The 10,606-nt window shown below is 37.6% G+C and overlaps 2 long non-coding RNA genes across 2 annotated transcripts; both read left to right on the top strand.

Moving 5' to 3' along the window:
• Nucleotides 1–1,388: 1,388 nt before the first annotated feature.
• Nucleotides 1,389–3,374, top strand: LOC141652358 (uncharacterized). The gene is made up of 2 exons (XR_012547166.1): nucleotides 1,389–1,438; nucleotides 3,203–3,374. It is a non-coding gene; the product is annotated as an uncharacterized LOC141652358 (long non-coding RNA).
• Nucleotides 3,375–7,639: 4,265 nt separating this feature from the next.
• Nucleotides 7,640–9,758, top strand: LOC141652357 (uncharacterized). Its single transcript, XR_012547165.1, has 2 exons — nucleotides 7,640–7,801; nucleotides 9,587–9,758. It is a non-coding gene; the product is annotated as an uncharacterized LOC141652357 (long non-coding RNA).
• Nucleotides 9,759–10,606: the final 848 nt, after the last annotated feature.

The following is a 10,606-nucleotide window of genomic DNA, read 5'->3' as shown; positions in this document are numbered from 1 at the left end:
CTAAACCCTACCTATTTTAAGAGTTCAAAAATGAAAATTTGATTTAGTTATCCTTTTGTCCTACGAGTATAACTCCTTTTATTGATTTTTAATTGCTAAACCCGAGTTACTTTTAACTTTGCTCAATTTCTAACTAGCTTTGGTCTACTTATGATTTCGTTGTCAAAGTTTAATATTATATTTTCAGGAATTTGACTTCCTTTTTAATTTAGAAATGAAGCCTCTACTTCTATTTTGACCTTTGCAAAAGAAAATTTGAGTGAATTGCCTTCTCTTTTGATTTTGACGTTGATCGGATGTTAGAACTCGTTATTTGAAACGTTTAATAACTTGTTCTGCGCTTGTCGGCGAATGATTTTTGTTTTAAATTTGTCTTAGACTTGGAAAGTTAGCGTTCTTGTGTGCACGACAAGAGCAATTTCGTTCCATGAATGAGACTTATACTTTTGAAAACTCTTCATCAATGTCTTTGAAAGTATTTTGATTTTTGATTTATACAAATGATTTGCTTTTGACCATATCTTTGATTTGGAATGTGATGTTCTTGAATGCGCAACGAGAGCATTTTCGTTCCTTTGATGAGAATCTGGTTCGTTTTAAAATTTTAATTGAGACTTCTGAAAGGATTTTGATTCTTACGATAAGTAACCTTTTGAATGTTTTGGTTACCGAATTCAAAATTCCAGTTTTATTTTATACGACATTTCATTTCCATTTTCAAGTTTCGAGGACGAAACTTTTTAAAAGATGGGGTGATTGTAACACCCGCGAATTTTCTATTTTGGCAATTATAATTTAATTAACCGTTTCATTGTCTTATTTATATTTTAATTATTTAATTTAATTAACTTCATTATTAAACATGATTTTTATAAATATTATATTTTTAAAGCTTAAGTTATACAAAATAAATATTTTGGTCGGATAATAATGATAATAATAATAATATCTCCCGTCTTGAGTTATAGTGGGCTTGAGACGAAAATTCTAGCGGAAACCGACTCAATTTGAGTTGTTGGGCTTTTTTATAACTTATGGGCCTTTTCTCCTTCTCTTTTCTTTTCATAAAACCCTCACCTAACACCTCACAACTTCATCTCCCTCTTCATTTTTCTGAAATTCATCTTCAACAACCCTCACCATTTTTATACATCTATCTTACAAATCTTCAAAACACCATAATTTGCTCAATTCTTATCCGATTCAAGTGATTTTCGCGGCTATCTCTTCCTCTCATCGCCCTCCTTCTTTCTAGGTAAGAAAAGATCCGACTTTCCTCCATTATTGGGGCTGTCGAGCCATCCTCTATATGGTACCCTTTTTCTAGTTTCGATTTTTAGTCTTATTTTGTGTTTTCTTATGTTTAGGAGAAAGGTGAGTTGGCCCTAAGTGGATTCTTGCTTGTGAGACGATTACATTAGAGATTAAGAGCAAAAAGGTAACGGTGATGGGTTACTCGACATTATGTCAAATTTGTGTGTTTATATTTTGTAGTTTGTTCATATGTATGTTAAAGTTTGAATCTTTTCTTGTTTCACATGTATGTTGTTGAATGAGTTTGTATGAACAACCATCTCATGGTTGGTTGAAGAGTTTTAAGCATGTTGTTACATTGATTTTCAATTGGGTAAAGTTGTGATGTTTGGATGAATTAATTGTTTGATTTTGGGTCAAAATCTTGTGCTTGAATCCATCAAGATGTGTGACAATTACATTCTTGTGGTTTCTATTAGGTATTATTGTGTTAACATGTATATTTAAGAGGAATTTGGGATGAAAAATTGGTAGGAATCGACTTTCGGAAAGGGTAGGAAATTGTCGTGCAAACAGTCCGGTGGCGGGGAAAACCGCAGTTCTCCGGCACCCACCGCAGGCTCCGGCCACTATCGCAGGCTGCGGTTTAAGCCTGACCAGTTTTCGTAAAATGGCCATAACTTCTTCGTTACTTGTTTGTTTGAGGCTTATGACCTACCGTTAGAACCGTAAGAGGATAAGCTATCACCTCCAACTGGTTTCACCTCATTATCATGTATAGAACTCAAGTTATGACCGTTTGAAGTTGACCCTTGTTGTAGTCGAGTACTAAACTTGTTGTTATAGATTGGGTTTTGAGTTTCTTGTTGGGTATGCATCTTAACTTTGGTTCTAATGCTTGTGTATGATGTGTTGAGACTCTTTTATCATGGGAGTACTTGATATTTGTTATACTCTTATACTTATACATGCTTCACATGAATTGTTTACGTTATGTTTGTGCAATCATTGTTACTCGTACTTGTGACCGGAGCGTGACGGTTTACATTGTGTGACTACTCGACATTCCTTATTTATTTGCCCTCGGCCATTGGGTCACGATTATGTGCCATTGTTTCCGAGTTGGGCTGTCTTCCTTCCGCCTCTTCGGACCTTGGGGTACGGATAGGTACCATGGTTCCGATTTGGGGTTACTCGACCTTGGGGCACGGCTAGGTGTCATGGATCGAGTCTTGGATACGATTTGGGATTGTATGTCGAATCGGGTGTCGTCCATCCCGAGAGTCTGGCCAGATTTAGACTAGGACCGTATTATGATCGTCGTCCTACCAGGAGGTTGGAGTCTAGAGGTTTGTCTTGTTTTGAGTCAATCCTTTGTAAATGTCTTGCTTGTTACGGTCATTGGCGTGTTCTTATATACGAGAGTGCACGTCTTCTATAACTATTTGTGAGAGTCTTGGTCCTATCGGATACTAGTGGTGAGATGCAAGCCCCTAGTTGCGATATGATCGTCGGGATTGATGTTCCCATCCGTTCTTATGGTGAGATGTAAGCCATAAGTATGAATGTGACATTAGTAGCCACGTCCCGTGCTATGGTTGTTAAGAGGTTTTCAAAGGAATGGCTATTGGTTCACATCCATGTATTTTCTATTCAATTGATCCGTTGTTTACCTTCTTCATATGATTCGATGCCTAATCTCATATCCATGTTTTGGTTACCTTGAATGCATGTTTAATATAATGTACCATGCCTATCTCATTAAGAATGCAATATGCCTATCTCGTTATGATTATCGTTATATTCCCTTGTCCATATTATTCAAGTATGATGCATGATCAATATGTTTAATTAAGTTCTTGCTTATGTGCATTTTGACATATTGTGGCTGGGAGAACCCTGAGTTACTCCCCACTGACTGTGGCGTTCATGTTTACATGAATGACAGGTTTGTGATGCAGATTATGGGGAAGACGTGTGAGCTAGCGAGAACGTTGAACCTTGGACCTTAGTTATAGGTTGCTTAGACTCACCTATCGTTAGACTTGTGTTTATTCGTGGGATATCTTTTCCCCAACGCACTTGTTTTAAATTGTAAAACTTAATTATCTTTCTTTTCATTTTTGTTTGATCACTTATGGTGAATTTCGCACTTTAAACTCTTAAAGGTTTTTTTTAAATCTCGTAATTTCCGCTTTATTTTTGATGCCCTATCGAGGGGTCTCACGGTTGGTATCGAGCATATGTTGCTCCCGACGCACACACGTGTACCCCGAATTTAAATTGAACTTGACCTCAAATAATAAATGAGAGATGGGTAGGACTAAGGACCTAAGTTGGTAGTCTCTTTGTGCATGCTATGTGTTAGGTGCTAACATGGTTGACTCTTTGGTGTCTTGAGAAGATGGTACGACCAACCAAGGTGGAGAATACTATCATGGAAGCCCTTACTCTAATTCTTCGGAATCAACGGAATGCCAATGCTCATGTGAATCATCGCCCTATCCGCCGTGGCAAGAGGCCATCTGTGCCCTCATCCTCGTCTTATCCTAGCAAGAAGAGGTTGGTGCCGAGAGTCCAAGGACAAGGAGTACAAGACCATGGAGGACAAGAGCCAGTAGTGCAAGAGCCGAAAGGACAAGTACCTACATCTACTAATAGGCTTAAGGAGAACCGCAAGTGCTTCAAGTGTGGGCAAACTTATCACCCCGGGATTGGATGCTATGCTATGCCCTTGAAGTGTTACCATTGCAAGAAGCCCTGGACATCTCTTCAGAATTGCCCCGAGAAGAAGACTATCCCTCCTCCTCTCCCTCATGCTCCGGAAGCCGAGCCAAGAAGAGTCACTCTTGTCGAGAATCAAGTCGGAACCGCCGTTCCTCCCGACACCGTTATGGGTGTGTTTTCTATCCTTGATCCACCTTTCCTTACTTTTATCCCGTGATGCTCATCCCTCCTTTCTAAACTCTCTTTTGCTTTACCTTGGAAGCTAGGTTGGTACCCGCCCGACCTATCCCATGTTTTTGTTTCTCCTTCCATAACATCTTGCTTAAGGAACTCTTTCTCTTGAAGGATTTCCTTACCGTCTCGAAGATACCTTCCTCTCTTTGAGTGCCTTGTCATATTCCCTTATCTGTGTGCTTCTATGCCTTTCGCAACTCTTATTCCATATCTTAGGAGTTGTCTTTGTACCTTTTCTCCTTATAATGCCCCTCGTGTATACCTTCATCTTTGCCTTATGGAATGTTAACTCGGTCGGATAAGTTGGCTTTTGTGGAGTTTGTTTGTGTTTTGACCCTTAACCCCAGTTTTGAGAGGTCAGGATGTCAGAAAAGACTTAGGTAAGGTGATGATAAATACTTAGTGATTCTTATACCTAGTTCCTTGACCAAGTAAGTATAATTGATTGGTGGATTCTTCGTGTCAGGAATAAGTTGCCTATGTGATTAAAGTTATAGAACTTGGCTTTGTTGTTTATGTTTGGGATTTGAAAGCTTAGTAGGTTGAGCGTCGTCACCTTAGGAGAATATGAGATAGATTTATGATAGAAGCCTTGAATAGAACCCATTCTTAGATGTTAAAGGTCCCAAATAGAATGGTGATGTGATTTGATATTAGTTTTCCCTTGAAGAATTTGGTTGAGAAGTCTTTGTTAATTCGTTCTTTGGTTTTTAAAACATCGAGGTTGTGTCGAGAACTTGAGATAAAGAGACGTTGTTATACTTGAGTGGTAGACTTACTTTAGGGATATCCTAATATGTGATAGGATAGGTGAACAATGAGTCTAACCAATGTATCAACCCTTAAGCGAGCGTTTATTTTTACCTTGATCAGCCATAGAGGTGTAACCCTTGAAGAGAGACTTGCATATAAGGAATGAGATGAATTGTCTTAACCCATGTTTTGGAATTTGGTTGTTTTGTTATGATGGTACAATATCCTAATAGGCGTGACCCTGTTAGAAAGAACCTTAAGTCTTAGAAAGCGTATGGGTTAAGCCTTGAAGTCCTCATTCGTACCATTAATCATCTTCCTTCCCTCCGCTTATACCTTGATTAGATTTAATTCTTAAGCATAAAAGTTACTTGTCGTTTCCTTGACTTGAATACCTCTCTAATTCTAATGTCTCTTACTTGTGTTAACTAGTTACCTTTATTGTTGACTCCTTTAATCTCACACCTCGTCATGTTCATGTATCCCTTTGAAATTTCCTATCATTTCTTGACCTAGTTATTACCCTTTGTTTCTTTAGTGGAGTGATGGCTTTGTTGGCTACGTTGTAGAGTGAGTGAGATGCCCTTGAGGATTCTTTGCAAACCTTGATTTCGTCAAAATTGGATTAGTGGCACTTGAGTTGAGTTGGGTAGGAAAAATTGTATGACAATCTATTTACTTTTGGTTGGTGGTCTTTAAGATTTGGGGAATGTGATCATTTAGGCTTGTGAATTCGGGTGTGAATAAGATTTTGGTTTGGAGTGTTAGAAAGTATAAAGACCTGGAGATTTTGACCTTTGATTTAGGATTTTACCATAGTGAGAACTCCTAGTAGTTGATAGTTGGTTATGTGTGTAACTCTTTTAGTAGTTTTGATATTTCATGGAAATCGTTTATAGATGATTTATATTTGAGAGTTATGGAATCACAATTGTGATGGAGTGACTTGACCCACGGGGTAGCATAGGAGTAAATTGTGAGTATTTTGAGGAAATTTTTGGGAGTTATGTGGTTATGAGTTTAGTGGTTAGGAAGTTTTCGGAACCGTTCAGGGTGACTTTGTTGTTCGAGATTTAAGTATCTAGTGTTTCCTTGTTGCCTAACTTCCCGTCCTCTTTGACCATAAGTGTTTCCGTTCATACCTCTCTTCCTCGTTTATGCTTGCTCCTCCTTTAGAATTTGATGCTAACCTATGGAATTCAATCTTTGATAGCCTGGTAGATTCGATTTCAACTCTTCTCCTAGGAAGTTCATCCTATCTCTTTGTTGGTTAAGTTTGAACCCTCTTAGCGTATCTTGTTTTCATGATATCTAAGTTACTTTTCAATTCATAAAATTTCTAAACGTTTCAAACTACCATTTTTGGTTCGTCGTTAAAGGTTTATGTTACTTTTACTAAACCCTACCTATTTTAAGAGTTCAAAAATGAAAATTTGATTTAGTTATCCTTTTGTCCTACGAGTATAACTCCTTTTTATTGATTTTTAATTGCTAAACCCGAGTTACTTTTAACTTTGCTCAATTTCTAACTAGCTTTGGTCTACTTATGATTTCGTTGTCAAAGTTTAATATTATATTTTCAGGAATTTGACTTCCTTTTTAATTTAGAAATGAAGCCTCTACTTCTATTTTGACCTTTGCAAAAGAAAATTTGAGTGAATTGCCTTCTCTTTTGATTTTGACGTTGATCGGATGTTAGAACTCGTTATTTGAAACGTTTAATAACTTGTTCTACGCTTGTCGGCGAATGATTTTTGTTTTAAATTTGTCTTAGACTTGGAAAGTTAGCGTTCTTGTGTGCACGACAAGAGCAATTTCGTTCCATGAATGAGACTTATACTTTTGAAAACTCTTCATCAATGTCTTTGAAAGTATTTTGATTTTTGATTTATACAAATGATTTGCTTTTGACCATATCTTTGATTTGGAATGTGATGTTCTTGAATGCGCAACGAGAGCATTTTCGTTCCTTTGATGAGAATCGTTCTGTTTTAAAATTTTAATTGAGACTTCTGAAAGGATTTTGATTCTTACGATAAGTAACCTTTTGAATGTTTTGGTTACCGAATTCAAAATTCCAGTTTTATTTTATACGACATTTCATTTCCATTTTCAAGTTTCGAGGACGAAACTTTTTAAAAGATAGGGTGATTGTAACACCCGCGAATTTTCTATTTTGGCAATTATAATTTAATTAACCGTTTCATTGTCTTATTTATATTTTAATTATTTAATTTAATTAACTTCATTATTAAACATGATTTTTATAAATATTATATTTTTAAAGCTTAAGTTATACAAAATAAATATTTTGGTCGGATAATAATGATAATAATAATAATATCTCCCGTCTTGAGTTATAGTGGGCTTGAGACGAAAATTCTAGCTTAAACCGACTCAATTTGAGTTGTTGGGCTTTTTATAACTTATGGGCCTTTTCTCCTTCTCTTTTCTTTTCATAAAACCCTCACCTAACACCTCACAACTTCATCTCCCTCTTCATTTTTCTGAAATTCATCTTCAACAACCCTCACCATTTTTATACATCTATCTTACAAATCTTCAAAACACCATAATTTGCTCAATTCTTATCCGATTCAAGTGATTTTCGCGGCTATCTCTTCCTCTCATCGCCCTCCTTCTTTCTAGGTAAGAAAAGATCCGACTTTCCTCCATTATTGGGGCTGTCGAGCCATCCTCTATATGGTACCCTTTTTCTAGTTTCGATTTTTAGTCTTATTTTGTGTTTTCTTATGTTTAGGAGAAAGGTGAGTTGGCCCGGAAGTGGATTCTTGCTTGTGAGACGATTACATTAGAGATTAAGAGCAAAAAGGTAACGGTGATGGGTTACTCGACATTATGTCAAATTTGTGTGTTTATATTTTGTAGTTTGTTCATATGTATGTTAAAGTTTGAATCTTTTCTTGTTTCACATGTATGTTGTTGAATGAGTTTGTATGAACAACCATCTCATGGTTGGTTGAAGAGTTTTAAGCATGTTGTTACATTGATTTTCAATTGGGTAAAGTTGTGATGTTTGGATGAATTAATTGTTTGATTTTGGGTCAAAATCTTGTGCTTGAATCCATCAAGATGTGTGACAATTACATTCTTGTGGTTTCTATTAGGTATTATTGTGTTAACATGTATATTTAAGAGGAATTTGGGATGAAAAATTGGTAGGAATCGACTTTCGGAAAGGGTAGGAAATTGTCGTGCAAACAGTCCGGTGGCAGGGGAAAACCGCAGGCTCCGGCACCCACCGCAGGCTCCGGCACCCACCGCAGGCTCCGGCCACTATCGCAGGCTGCGGTTTAAGCCTGACCAGTTTTCGTAAAATGGCCATAACTTCTTCGTTACTTGTTTGTTTGAGGCTTATGACCTACCGTTAGAACCGTAAGAGGATAAGATATCACCTCCTACTGGTTTCACCTCATTATCATGTATAGAACTCAAGTTATGACCGTTTGAAGTTGACCCTTGTTGTAGTCGAGTACTAAACTTGTTGTTATAGATTGGGTTTTGAGTTTCTTGTTGGGTATGCATCTTAACTTTGGTTCTAATGCTTGTGTATGATGTGTTGAGACTCTTTTATCATGGGAGTACTTGATATTTGTTATACTCTTATACTTATACATGCTTCACATGAATTGTTTACGTTATGTTTGTGCAATCATTGTTACTCGTACTTGTGACCGGAGCGTGACGGTTTACATTGTGTGACTACTCGACATTCCTTATTTATTTGCCCTCGGCCATTGGGTCACGATTATGTGCCATTGTTTCCGAGTTGGGCTGTCTTCCTTCCGCCTCTTCGGACCTTGGGGTACGGATAGGTACCATGGTTCCGATTTGGGGTTACTCGACCTTGGGGCACGGCTAGGTGTCATGGATCGAGTCTTGGATACGATTTGGGATTGTATGTCGAATCGGGTGTCGTCCATCCCGAGAGTCTGGCCAGATTTAGACTAGGACCGTATTATGATCGTCGTCCTACCAGGAGGTTGGAGTCTAGAGGTTTGTCTTGTTTTGAGTCAATCCTTTGTAAATGTCTTGCTTGTTACGGTCATTGGCGTGTTCTTATATACGAGAGTGCACGTCTTCTATAACTATTTGTGAGAGTCTTGGTCCTATCGGATACTAGTGGTGAGATGCAAGCCCCTAGTTGCGATATGATCGCTGGGATTGATGTTCCCATCCGTTCTTATGGTGAGATGTAAGCCATAAGTATGAATGTGACATTAGTAGCCACGTCCCGTGCTATGGTTGTTAAGAGGTTTTCAAAGGAATGGCTATTGGTTCACATCCATGTATTTTCTATTCAATTGATCCGTTGTTTACCTTCTTCATATGATTCGATGCCTAATCTCATATCCATGTTTTGGTTACCTTGAATGCATGTTTAATATAATGTACCATGCCTATCTCATTAAGAATGCAATATGCCTATCTCGTTATGATTATCGTTATATTCCCTTGTCCATATTATTCAAGTATGATGCATGATCAATATGTTTAATTAAGTTCTTGCTTATGTGCATTTTGACATATTGTGGGCTGGGAGAACCCCGAGTTACTCCCCACTGACCGTGGGCGTTCATGTTTACATGAATGACAGGTTTGTGATGCAGATTATGGGGAAGACGTGTGAGCTAGCGAGAACGTTGAACCTTGGACCTTAGTTATAGGTTGCTTAGACTCACCTATCGTTAGACTTGTGTTTATTCGTGGGATATCTTTTCCCCAACGCACTTGTTTTAAATTGTAAAACTTAATTATCTTTCTTTTCATTTTTGTTTGATCACTTATGGTGAATTTCGCACTTTAAACTCTTAAAGGTTTTTTTTTTAAATCTCGTAATTTCCGCTTTATTTTTGATGCCCTATCGAGGGGTCTCACAAAAACGACCTAAGAAGGTCGAGTAATGAAAACCGACAACTGTCTCATATAAACTATTCCCTAACCTTGTTCAAGTTTCACCCTTGGCAACACGTAAGTGTATTATTCCCCAGCGGAGTCGCCAAACTGTGGACACGGGGGGCCCACGGGGGCGCTTGGGAACAAGCGTTTGCATTTGTGGAGTCGCCACCAATTTATTGTGGAAAATTGGAAACCGTTCGAATACCTCGTGTCATGTCAAGACACAAACTAGTGACATGAACACTAAGAACTCGTTACCCTTAACATTCTATGTCTAGAATGACTCTTGTGGATGCCAATGAACACGGATGTTCACAGAGATCTGGAGTAAGGGGTGAGGGTACGTATTAGGAAGTCCTTTTACTGAACACCTAATCCCGCCCGCCTCGATAACGACCTCTACTAATGATTAGGGAAATCGTTCATACTTTATATGTTGTCGATTATATGCATGCAATGCGACAAACAACGTTTTGATCCTAGCATGCGAGAATTAACTAAGTCGGTGAACATATAATTTAGCACTCATTAATGTCGAATTATGGTTTAGGATTGATTACATGTGAAGAACAAATAAATATACATAACAATGATAACGAATAAATAAATAACGATAATTAAAATTACAATAAATTATGACGATTTAATGATTTACGTCAAAAATATACTTAAGACGGACAATTTGAGAAAATGAAAGGAAAAGAAAGAAAGGTTAGAA

The sequence above is a fragment of the Silene latifolia genome, chromosome 4 (genome assembly GCF_048544455.1).
Source record: "Silene latifolia isolate original U9 population chromosome 4, ASM4854445v1, whole genome shotgun sequence".
NCBI lineage: Eukaryota > Viridiplantae > Streptophyta > Magnoliopsida > Caryophyllales > Caryophyllaceae > Silene > Silene latifolia.
Note: the sequence above shows the minus strand (reverse complement) of the source record. Positions and strands in the feature narration are given on the sequence as shown.